Source organism: Mirounga angustirostris, unplaced genomic scaffold (assembly GCF_029215605.1).
Source record: "Mirounga angustirostris isolate CCGP_5_RB_7025 unplaced genomic scaffold, mMirAng1.0.hap1 SCAF_1, whole genome shotgun sequence".
In the NCBI taxonomy this organism is placed as follows: Eukaryota; Metazoa; Chordata; class Mammalia; order Carnivora; family Phocidae; genus Mirounga; species Mirounga angustirostris.
Window position 1 is genome coordinate 228802 of NW_026991709.1, and position 13116 is coordinate 241917.

The following is a 13116-nucleotide window of genomic DNA, read 5'->3' on the forward strand; positions in this document are numbered from 1 at the left end:
GGCCCATCTTCCTTTCACTTTTATTCATATCGTCCCCCAAAGACTTACTTAAAAAAAAAACATACTGAATTTGCAAAAAGAAATACCTAACTCCAAATATTATAGAGAAAATATTTCTCTTTTGCTTCACTGAAGAGTAGGGCATTTCCATATGTCAGGCGTGAGGCAGCATTTCAACACGGTCAGAGCTTGGACTCTGAAGACAGACTCGGGGTCAGACCCTGGCTTTGACACTTAGCAGTGACCTAAGCTGGACAAACTCTCCCTTTGCTGAGCTCAGTTTCTTCTGAGGATGAAGAAAGCTGACTGCCTGGATGGGCTGAGAAGTCTGAGAATGCTGGTTCCTTCCCCCTTCTCAAGGTGTCCTCGCCACGTGCCACCCTCGGGTGTCCTCGTCGTGTCCTCGTCGTGTGGGCCCCATCACTGGGGCCACTCTCTTTGAACTAAGGTTGGGTCTCTGCCCCAAACACCCCTGCTGTGTCCAGGGACAAGCCCTGGGGCTGTGCTTTTCAGACCCTCATCTGAGGAACCCCTTCCACCTCCAGAACCCAAACTCTGCACTCTTAACCAGCTCCTGGGGCAACCAGTGGGAGAACATCAGTCACCATGTGGGGGGTTGGACAGGTGTCACTCCAGGAGGGAGTCTGTCCCAGCAGGAGCCACCAAGAGTCCCCTGTGCCCCCTTTTGGCTGCAGGACCCTCTTGGCCCAACCTGTGCTCAGGCTCCTCTTCCTCCTAGTTTCCACACAGCAACTAGGGCAGCAGGCTGGGGAGAAGAGCTCCGCACCAGCGAGCAGCTCCCACTCCTGGGCACCTGGGTTTGCATTTTAGAAACTGTGATATCAGCAAACACTGTCCTTGTCCACTTCTGCGTCCTAGGGGCCTCGTTGAAGGGCTGGGCCTGTGGCTTGGGAAATGGGAGGAAGCAAGCGTGCAGTTCAGACATAGTCTGACATAGTCCCGGGGGTCTTCTGGAGGCTCCGTGTAGGCCAAGACATCTCAGGGACCCCCAAGGCTACACCCAGAGCTTATTGCAAGAGCCCTCCTCAAGAAATCTTTAAAAAAGTTTCAACATATTAAGAATTCATTGGTTGAGCTAGTGATGCAAAAATATTACATAAGACACATTTAAAAGTCTAAGAAGAGATCGTTTTAGATGTTTAACAAGCTTAGTGTTAATACATACATTATAAGAATTATATCAACTTATTCAATATTATTATTTTAGGTTTTAATTTCTTTTTTTTTAAAGATTTTATTAATTTATTTGACAGAGAGAGAGTCACGGCGAGAGAGGGAACACATGCAGGGGGAGTGGGAGAGGGAGAAGCAGGCTCCCCGCGAGCAGGGCACCTGATGCGGGGCTCGATCCCAGGACCGTGGGATCATGACCTGAGCCGAAGGCAGACGCTTAACGACTGAGCCACCCAGGCGCCCCTAGGTTTTAATTTCTAAATACTGTCTATCCTTCTTATGATTTCATCTAAGTATTCTTTACATTTCTTTTTATATTAGCACTCATTTGAACTATTCGATAATAAATCTACCTGTGGATATATTTCAGTTATACAAAAATCTTGAACATAGCACTGACTCTTTACAGCATCTTTAACTTAAAGTTTGTTTTTAAAAAGCAAAAAATATTATTGTTCTACAATAGAAAACCACCAGGAATTAGGCTTCTGGATTTACACATCCTCATCCTTCATATTCTTCATTGTGTTTGGTACATTCTTCACTTAAATTTCTAAATAAGCTAACTCATCCCTGCTGCTGGAGCATTCTTAGAGACAGTTCAACTGCACAGCGGCACTTTTATGAGTGACTCAAACAATGAGCGATCCTCATTGGTTGAGTCGTTTCACAATCCCCTGAGTAGGTTTTTGTTGTTGCTCAGTTGGTTTAATGTGGTTTGGCCCACCGTGACACAAAGCCATAAAAATGTGCAATGGGTATAGAGGAGTTAAGTTAAAAAATGTTCCCATTGAGCATAAAACAAATAGGCTAATACAGTGATTTTTTAAACTTTAAACCTGACATGGGTTTATGGCAAATTTCCAAATCTCTAAGAGCCCTTAAAATTTACAAAAAGTATAATCAAATAAAAACCTGTAGCAGAGTTCTACCTAAGGGACAACGGTCAATTTTCCCTTCGAAGCCTTTGCCTGGGTCAGTTCAACACACTCACATTCACAGAGACACGGTTCCCAGGCAACAGAGCACCTCACACACAAAGAAGGCTGAGGAGAGGGGCTTTGTGTGGGGCATGCTCGCTGGGCTCCAGCCTCCAGCTCCTTTTCCAAAAAAAAAAAAAAAAAGTTGAAAAACAAAAACAAAAACAAAAGCCCTGTTGTTTTGAGCTGGGTCCTAACGTTGCCATGGATCCAAAGCAAACCCCAGCATGCTCACGCTGGGCTTACCCTACTGGAAGGGAGCACTGATTTTGGAATGACTGCTTGGAAACCAAATGGATTCATGGAATTTGATGTGGTATAAAAATAATAAAATGTGATACCCATGAAATACAGATACTCCATCCCAATTTGCCAAACTGGGAGCCTCCTACACTCTAAATTAAGCAATGAGTTCTTTCTGCATTTCGATTAGCTCTGAAAGAAATCTCTGTCCTCTGTCCTTCTGCACTAGGAGTTCACCTGACAGGTCCAGGTTCTCTCGACAGAGAAGAATAGTGGTTTTCGTGATAATAACGGTGACCATTGCCCGAGCACGTTAAGCCCTCTGCACTGCACATACATGTGCACACACATTCGTGTATGTGTGCGTGCAATATTGCCTTCACCCCTCCAGCAGTCCTCTCAGGGGGACGTCTCTCCCCTCCTTTCACTGAGGCTGAGAAAGGTTAAGTCCTGCTGAAGGACTGTCCACGGAGGCAGGATTCAAACCCAGCTCCAAGGTCAGCCCCCACTCTCGCCCCATGGCTGCCTGCTAGCTGGTAGCAGCATTCTTCAGAATAGGGAAGGCAATTCATTCTCATCACCTTGACACTTGCATTTACTACAACAGAAGCCTTTTGTCTCTTCTCCCACGTCCCTTTAGAACACAGGCGTCCCTGTAAGGGACCTCGTGAGCAGCTTGGTGGCGGATGGTACTGTCCTTTGTACCAGAGAACAATGTCACTGTCCGAGGCCTTTCCTCCTTGAAAGCTCAAACCAGAATGCCTCTTCCTGCCCCCTACACAGACTCAGCTGGGCTTAGGTCTAGTTTCTGAATTAACCGGTGCTAAGGGCTTGCTGAGTGGGTGAAGGGTGGCTGAAAGGAGACGGAGTGTCTAAGTGATGGGAGAAGACTTGGGCAGAAGCTCTGTGCATCCAAAAGAGGTGCCTGCTGATCCACTAGCATCTCCATCCACTCCATCCACTTCCCTCCTGTGGACACACGGACCCCTCTCTCCATGACCACTGATAGAGCCCCATTCTGGGAGCCTACCTCCCTTAGCCAGTGGACCCTCACCATTAGGTCACATGGGTGACCTAGGGTCTGAGTCTCCTTCACCCCCTCCAATTATCCCCAAAGTTTCACAGACTGAATGTTGGGCATTCATCAACAACACCATGGCCATGAACCAAGTGCATTCCTATTGCTCCAGAGACAGCCAAGCCCGACAAGTTGATTCAGTCATTCACAGTGGTCGCCTGTCTTCCAGGTGTCATGCGAGCAGTCCCTTCCAGTCCCTGGAAAACACCATAGTGACGGCTGTCCAACAACCAACCCCTTGTTGGTACACTGTCTCCCTCAGCTGTTTTACAATTTGGGCAATAGGACATACTCTTTTGGTAGTGGGCTATTTATATTTACAGTGTCTTATTACCTCATGTGATACTGTGATATAATAAGAAATATATATTTGGTCTTTGCACCCCTGGTTCCCGGCAGAGCTCTAAAACCCTGAGTGGTGGGGTGAGGGAGGCATCTTCTGTTACTCATAACGGGCTCCCTTCAACCACACCTTACCACGCCAGTAAGGTGGCTCTTGGAGGTTGGGGGCCGTACTCTGAAGGAATTGACCACGTGATTAGTGGGTTGGAACATTCAGCCCCTCCCCGGGCAGGGAGGGGCTGGGGGCTGGAGATTGAGTTAACCCCAAATCATGCCGATGTAATGGAGCCTCCATCGAAACCCAAAAGGACAGGGTCCAGAGAACGTCCAGGTTGAACACATGGTGGTGCAGGGAGAGTTGTGCACCCAGAGGGCACGGAAGCTCTGTGCCCTTCCCACATCCCTCGCCCTGTGCATCTCTTCCCATTTGGGCTGTACCAATAATAGCCAGAAAACTGTTGTCCTGAGTTCTTTGAGGCATTCTAGCAAATTACTGCATCCAAGGAGGGGGTCCTGGGAGCCCCCAGTGTATAGGCAGTCAGTCAGAAGTATGTGTGGCCGGACTCATCTGAAGGCAGAGCAATCTTGTGGGACTGAGCCCCTAACCTGTGGGGTCTGTGCCAACTCCAGGTAGACTGCATCAGAATCTAACTGAATCTTAAGACACAGAGCTATTGTCAGAGAATTGGTTGATGTAGGGAAAAAACCCACACATTTGGTGTCAGAAGGGTTCTATTGGTAAAATACAGATCACAGCACATCAGTTTGTGGATTTTACAGACTCAAAAAATAGCTATTGATTTCAGGCACAGTGCTATTGTTTTCCTCTATTTTGTCCCCTCTGCCAAGCTTACTCTCTCCATATAATATCTTTTTTTTTTAAGATTTATTTATTTATTTTAAAGAGAGCTAGCACAAGCAGGAAGGGCAGACGGAGAGGAGGGAGAATCTCAAGCAGACTCCCCAGTGAGCGTGGAGCCCGACCCAGGGCTCAATCCCAGGACCCTGAAATCACGACCTGAGCCGAAATCAAGAGTCGGACACTTAACCAGCTGCGCCACCCAGGCGCCCCTCCATATAATATCTTAAATTTTTTTTTTATTTTGAAATCATTTTTGCCTAACGAAAGAGTAGTAAAAAATTAATAAACCTTTTAGTTTTTCTTGTTACCTAGCGCATCGGTCAGAGTCCAAGCTGACAAAGAATTATGAAAGTACAACAAAAATAACAATGCAGAGAAATCTAAAGGGCCTCCCGGGGATGAGGGAGAACACCCCAGGGAGGACAGACCTAGCAGAGGAACCCCTCCGCAAGGCTGGGTTCATGCTGTCAGAGAAGTGTGCTGGCTGCCCAGGCCAGAGCTGGTCCACAGGCCTGGGCCAGCAGGAGCACCGCCAGAGCCCCAAGCGTCCCTGTGCCTACTGCTGACACGCCAAGAATGCAAGGCCCTGGCCACTCTGCACCCCAGCCGCTTCTCAGGGCTGCAGGGAGCACCCTTGAGGAGGGACGAGGCAGGGTGCTCTCATCACCACTCCGTAAGATGGCAGTGAATCCCCCAGGCTCCGAGTGCCCTCTGAGAACACAAGCCCTGCATGAGCACACCCTCACCCAGGACTATCTGCCGCACAGCTGTGGACTCGGGAGCCAGGGATCCACACTAACATAAAGCTTTGGCCGCTGATGTTCCTGAGCAATCTCTGACCCAGAACCTTGGGCCTTCTACCAACATCTATGAAACAATGACAAGCTATGTCCTCAGCTCACAAGCAGGGTCAAATCACAGCCATTCGCAGTCCTTGACACACCCTTATGGAGCCCAGGTGACCCCAGGCTGCTGGGCCAGTGCACGGAGGATGCTGGAGTCCATCATGGGTGCAAGCCTGAGCTCATGCAATGACAGCACGAAGAAGGTGCTGAGACGTCCAGGGCACGAGCAGGCTGAGGAGGGCAGGGGGACATGCAGAGGGGGCAGCAAGCTGATATGAACACAGCTTCTTCGGTGTCCATGTCAGAGAGCCAGGGCAAAGCAGCCACCGGGCCAGGCCAGGCGACCAAGTCACCAAGGACTGCCCTCTCCGGACACGTGGCTGGAGCACCATCAGATGTTGTCAAGAACAGTGAAGCAGGAGTGAGGCAAAGTAAAACGTGCCCCCCCGGGAGCAAGAGGAGGAGTCCCTGCTAAGGCGCCCTCGCTGCAAAACTCAGCGCCGCCCTCACCGCTCACCGAAAGAAAGGGCTGCGAGCACAGTGCACGGACCAAAGCAGAGTCAGACCCAAGAGGCCGCACGTGACAGTGGGCAAGTCCAGCCATCTGGCTACTCAGCATCCATCACCGCACACCCACATGGACCCCCTGGCAACGACGGAACGGTGCTCTATCTCTGCTTAAAGAGACACAACCATCTCTGCCACCAGTGAAGTATCTCTTCCCCGAACGAGAAGCTGCACGGCCCCAGGGGCACCGTACCATTGTTAGCTGTAGTAATTCTCCCCAGATTCAGTCACGGTTCTACTGGAAATTCAGTTACCTAAAAAGTCATGAAATGCCAACCTCCAACACCTTGTTTATAAAATAAAAACGGGGAAGGAGAAAGAAGAAGGCGGTTAGAGCACAGTTGGTAACAAACACATGCAGATCATGAGCTTCCACAGGCCCCATTTATGGGCTCACCCTTGACCCTCCTGGTTTCCTTCCTCAGCTTCCCATTCCACACTTCCCTGGTCCTCAGCGGGCACCTGCTCTGGGTTCCTTATTTTGGAAGAATGACCCAAACCTTCATTCCTGAAGGACCTGAGTCCTCAATAGTCCTGCTTTACTTTTATTTATTTATTTATTTATTTATTTATTTATGTTGCTACAGTTTTCTTTCTTTTTTTTTTTTTTTAAAGATTTTTTTTATTTATTTGAGAGAGAATGAGAGAGAGCACATGAGGTGGGGGGAGGGTCAGAGGGAGAAGCAGACTCCCTGCCGAGCAGGGAGCCCGATGCGGGACTCGATCCAGGGACTCCAGGATCATGACCTGAGCCGAAGGCAGTCGCTTAACCAACTGAGCCACCCAGGCGCCCGCTACAGTTTTCTATTAATCCCTACCGCCGGTGGAATTATTGAGAGACGTCCCAGCAAGTGCCCTGGGCTCCAGGGTCCTCCTTACCTCTGCTGTGGGGTAACCCAGCTTCCCCTTGGCCATTGGGATCAATCACTCAAGCCAGTGGATTAACTCCTTATTTCCCTGATGGTTCTTCTGAAGGAATACGGAGCCCAAAGTGGCCAGGTGGCGGGGTCAGCCTTTAGCTCAGTGGCACCACCGCTATGACCCCTGTGGAAGCACAGCCCTCTGGAGACCAAGACCTCCAAACCGTGTCTCAACGTTGCCGAGAAACAAAAACTCTGCCAGTGGGTCGTTCAATGTACTAATGAGAGGAGCACTTGCACTTCCAACTCTTGATTCCCAGACCCACACATCCTGGTGATGGGGACACAGCAGCACATAATGGACCCTGATTCTAAGTGTAGACTGCCTCCTGTAGGATAGAACCCCATAACTGACTCTTCAGGAAGCCATCCTGCCTTTTGGCTGTGTCAGCCACTTCTGTGTCAGCAGACACGGGGCAAGACCAGTGAGTTCTATGGGCATGAGCCCACCGCTGCACTTTCTTTGCGTGGAATGAGTTCCTTGATAACATGCACTGCTGTCCAGAACGCCGTGACAGCGGATAAGGCTTTTGTGAGGTCGTGGATGTTGGCGCTGGCAGAAGCAATATAAAGAGGGAGGTTAAATCCATATCCAGAATGAGGACCAGTCTCTGCCCCTTCCATGATGGAAGAGGTCCAACAGAATCAACCTGCCACCAGGCATCTGACTGGTCACCACAGGGTTCACTATTCGCAGGTCAGAGAATCAGCAACAGCAGAAGGCGGGTCAGCTTTGGTGAGGGGAAGTCCACGTTGTTGAGCACATGCATGTCTCCATCCCTGCCACATGGCCACTCCATTCACGGGCACTCTGAGCGAGCCCTGGAGTGGCTATGGTAAGAGCTGGCTGAGACCCAAAGGGCCAGTCATTTTCCATCTGGTTATGAAGAGCCTCTTCTGCAGTGCATGCCCGTTGGCAGCTTGGAACACTTGTGTTCACTTGGAACACAAATGTATTCACAGACTGTGCTCCTTGAGAAATGTCCATCTGCATGCCTCCTCCAGAGCCTTCCTGTCACCAATCTTCCAATCCTGTTCCTTCCAAGTTACTGACCAACCAAATCATTAACAACCACCCATGGAGGAATACAGATCCATACTCTGGCCACTTCTCACTCCAGACAGAGTGGACAACCAAATGCACTGCTCGGAGTACTGCCCCTGAGAGGATCTCCTTCACCACTGTCCTTCAGGGTGCCCCTTGAGTGGGGTGTTACACTGTATCTGTCCCCTTCAGGTGGTGCAAGCATATCGTGCAGACCCACCTGCGAGCCAGTTCAAGTTTCTTCTTCCATAGTCAACAGCTTATAAGAAATACCTCAGGAGGCCACAAACATGGATAGAGAGAAGGGCATCGATGCAACAGCAGTTGGTGTCCAAGGAGTCTGAGCCACTGCTCATGTGTCCTAGGCATTTCCATTTGGTAATATGCTGCTGTTACATGTACCCAAAGTTATGGCTACGTGGTCAGACAGCATTGAACTGTGTGGTCTCCAGATGTCCCTGGCTTAGGTGTTCCATCTCTACTAAGGCCCAGTAGCAAACCAGACGCTGTTCTCAAAATGAGAATAGTTAGCTGCCAAACAGGACACAGACTTACTTCAAAATCCTAGAGACCCATGCTGGGATCCTCCTCTCAGGCTTGTCAGAGGGTCCATACTGCATCTGAATGTGTCATAGACACTTTGAATATCACCAGATCTGCAGGATCCTGAGAACCAATGGCAAAGCAGCTTGCCCTGCCACCTAAATTGCTCTGATCTCCACTGGAAAATGCCAGCCTCCTGAGTTGAAGTAGCATACACAGATGTAGTATATGTCATATCTAAAATCCCCAAACCTGGGGCGCCTGGGTGGCTCAGTTGGTTAAGCGACTGCCTTCAGCTCAGGTCATGATCCTGGAGTCCCGGGATCGAGTCCCGCATCGGGCTCCCTGCTCGGCAGGGGGTCTGCTTCTCCCTCTGACCCTCTTCCCTCTCATGCTCTCTGTCTCTCATTCTCTCTCTCTCAAATAAATAAATAAAATCTTTAAAATAAAATAAAATAAAATAAAATCCCCAAACCAACCAAATGCTATGCCTCTCTTCCTGGCAGGTGGTGCCAGGGGATATTTCAACATATTCCAGACCACTGACATCACCCCTGGAATTTCAATGAGGTGGTGGCCCCTAAAGTTTTGTGGGCTTATCTCCCAGTGTCCAGTTGGCAGATGTCTTACACAGGCATAAGACCCCATTGGCACACTACTGTCAGTAGAGTGGACCAGTGTGCTACTCTGTGGGCTGCCAAGATGATCGAGGTCTCCACTGACAATATTCTGGCATCGAGCAAGAGAGCCGATGTATCCCTGGGACAACACTGAGGGTGTGCCTTTTGGCCCTGCCAGGTGAAAGCAAACTGTTTCTGGTGGGCCTTAACAACTGGTTTTGAAAAGCAAGACCTATTGATATGCTGTCCACAAGTGACTCATTTTAGATCCAAAGACACCTCCAGAGTGAAAGTGGGGGAGGAACCATTTTCCATGCTAATGGACATCAAAAGAAAGCTGGGGTGGCAATCCTTATATCAGACAAATTAGATTTTAAACAAAAGACTATACTGCGAGATGAGGAAGGACACTATATCATACTTAAAGGATCTACCCAACAAGAAGATCTAACGATTTTAAATATCTATGCCCCTAACATGGGAGCAGCCAATTATATAAGCCAATGAATAACAAAATCAAAGAAACACATTGATAATAATACAATAACTGTAGGAGACTTTAACACCCCACTCACAGCAATGGACAGATCATCTAAGCAGAAGATCAACAAGGAAACAAGGGTTTTGAATGACACGCTGGACCAGATAGACTTCACAGATATATTCAGAGCGTGCATCCTTAAGCAACAGAGTGCACATGGAACATTCTCCAGAATAGATCACATACTGGGTCACAAATCAGGTCTCAAAGGGTACCAAAAGATTGGGATTATTCCTTGCATATTTTCAGATCACAATGCTTTGAAACTTGAACTCAATCACAAGAGGAAATTTGGAAAGAACTCAAATACATGGAGGTTAAAGAACATCCTACTAAAGAATGAATGGCTCAACCAGGAAATTAAAGAAGAATTGAAAAAATTCATGGAAACAAATGAAAATGAAAACAAACTGTTCAAAACCTTTGGGATGCGGCAAAGGCAGTCCTAAGAGGAAAGTATATAGCAATACAAGCCCTTCTCAAGAAACAAGAAAAGTCTCAAATACACAACCTAACTTTACACCTAAAGGAGTTGGAGAAAGAACAGCAAATAAAGCCTAAACCCAGCAGGAGAAGAGAATTAATAAAGATTTGAGCAGAAATCAATGAAAGAGAAACCAAAAGAACAGTAGAACAGATCAACGAAACTAGGAGCTGGTTCTTTGAAAGAATTAATAAGATTAATAAGCCCTTGGCCAGACTTATCAAAAAGAAAAGAGAAAGGACCCAAATAAATAAAATCATGAATGAAAGAGAAGAGATCACAACCAACACTGAATAAATACATACAATTATAAGAACATATTATGAGCAACTATATCTCAAAAAATAAGGCAATGTGGAAGAAATGGATGCATTCCTAGAGATGTATCAACTACCAAAACTGAACCAGGAAGAAATAGAAAACCTGAACAGACCCATAACCAGCAAAGAAATTGAAGAAGTAATAAAAAATCTCCCAACAAACAAGAGCCCAGTGCCAGATGGCTTCCCAGGGAATTCTACCAACATTTAAAGAATTAATACCTATTCTTCTGAAGCTGTTTCAAAAAACAGAAATGGAAAGAAAACTTCCAAACTCTTTCTATGAGGCCAGCATTACCTTGATCCCAAAACCAGACAAAGACCCCACCAACAAGGAGAATGACAGACCAATATACCTGATGAACATGGATGCAAAAATCCTCACCAAAATACTAGCCAATAGGGTCTAACAGTACATTAAAAGGATTATTCACCACGACCAAGTGGGATTTATCCCTGGGCTGTAAGGTTGGTTCAACATCTGCAAATCAATCAATGTGATACACTACATTAATAGAAGAAAGGACAAGAACCGTAACTACAGGGAGACTCTCTGCACCACCTGGGCTCACTGTGAGCTGGTCAGCTTAAGACTCTGTCACCCGAACACCACAAATTCCTACAGGGAGTGGGGGGCCATGGTGCCATTTTGTGGCCCCAGGAATTAGCGTCCACTCAGAGTCCATATCTAATAATCCCTGGAGATCTCTAAGCCTTTCCTTTTAGATCTTAATGTTTCCACTATGTGGTCACATTAACAAGTAGCTGCAGGTCCCTTGGGGACGGCGTGAAGGACGGTTCCTGATGTGTACCGGTGGCAATACAGGGCCCCATCTGAAAGGCCTCGCCCTCCCTCAAGAGACTTGGGGTTCGACCCGACTTAGGTCTGGGAACTTGGGAGAGAGAGGCCGTGGTTCTCCACGGTGGTGATTCAAGTTAGATTTTGGTTCCCAAACCTGGAGTTTTTTCTGTCTTCTGGGTTAAGGACGGCTTGAGTAGGCTGTCCATCCACTGCCAAAGATCTCCATGGACCAAGGCCTTCTGAGTACTGGGACGTCCCTCTGCGTCATTCACAGTCTATGTGTTCTACTCAAGTACGTAGTTCTTGCTGCGTTAGGACAGGCCGCTCCTGTGGAATAGAGCTGTAGGTCGGGAGTGGGTATGCAGGTCATGCGTGACTAGACCAAGGGTCCAGTGTAATGAGATGAGACCCCGAACTTGGGAGTCTGGAGAGGAAGCCAGGGTCAGCTGGAAGTGCAAAGGCCAAGGAGGAGCTTTGGGCCCCAGACCACCTTGCGGATGAGGGCTATGAACATCCCTCTCCCGGGATGGTTGTAATTTGCCCTCAGTCGCTCCTCTGTCAAGAGGTAGTGTTGACACCCAGCAGGGGAGGTCATGCTCCCGTGTTCTGCTGAAGTCTCAGTCTGTGAGCGCCTGCAGGAGAGGATGCTGCCCTGGGGGCCCTGCAGCACTTGAAAGCCCCTCTCGTCCGGATGCTGGTTCCTCTCTCTGCCGGTGAGCCCCAGCATCCCTCTCCTCACTCTCTGCTCGCACAGAGCCCGCCACAGGGTGGGCGCATCCACCATATGTGGCTGTCCCACAGGCTGTGCTGTGGGTATCCAGGGGGCAGGCCCCACGCTCAGGCGTCCAGGCGTTGGATGAATAGATTCCAAACTGCTTTTCTGCTGCAGGAGCTGAAGCTGTGTTTTGTACACGGAAGGGTGACCACAGGGTGAACCCGCCCCTAGTGCCCAGCACATGCCACACGGGGCCAGGCGCCCCTTCCCTGGACTCGGGCAAGTCCTGCCCTACGGAGTGCACACAGTGTGTGACCCTTCAGCAGCCATCAGCCTGTGGGGCAGCTGAGGACGCAGGCCCACCCCACACACTCAGGTCCCACCTCATGGAGGGGTGGGCCCAGGCTGGGGGTCCAGGATGGCACAGCTCAAGTCCCAAGGCTCACAGCCCAGTGCTGTTTCCAGGACATACTGCCGCGTGTTGAAGAGTCAAGAATTTCCTGGTAAAACAGATCATGACAAAACAGCTGTGTCCACAGATGTCTTGTGTCCAGATCCTTCCGTGGCCACTGTGAAGCCACGTCAGCAGAAGGGCCCCGCGTCTGGTCCAGACGTCCTTGGATGAGTTTGAGGCCATGGCTTTTTGTATAATTTGGCTAAAGGAACGCCTGCCTTTTGGGTTTCCATTTGGAAACAGCTCAGGAAAGGTGTTGCTTAAGACGGGGGAGGGGGAGTCTGGACCCGGCTCTCCCGTAGCTGGTTGTGGGGCCCCAGAGAGGGGCGTTCCGCCGACACCCTCCGAGGCTGGGCAGCACACGTCCAGGGCACTGTCCAGCTCCAACAGTCTGTGACCTCACCCCGGGTGGGGCGGGAGGCCTTGGGGTGCACCCGGCAAGTGCCCTCCACCACACGAATGAGGATTTTCCCCTGAAAGCATTCGGCATCCACTTTGCAGAAGCAGGGCTTGGCTCGGGGTGGGGGGTGGGCAGGAGACCGTGCAGGGGCCGTGCAGGGC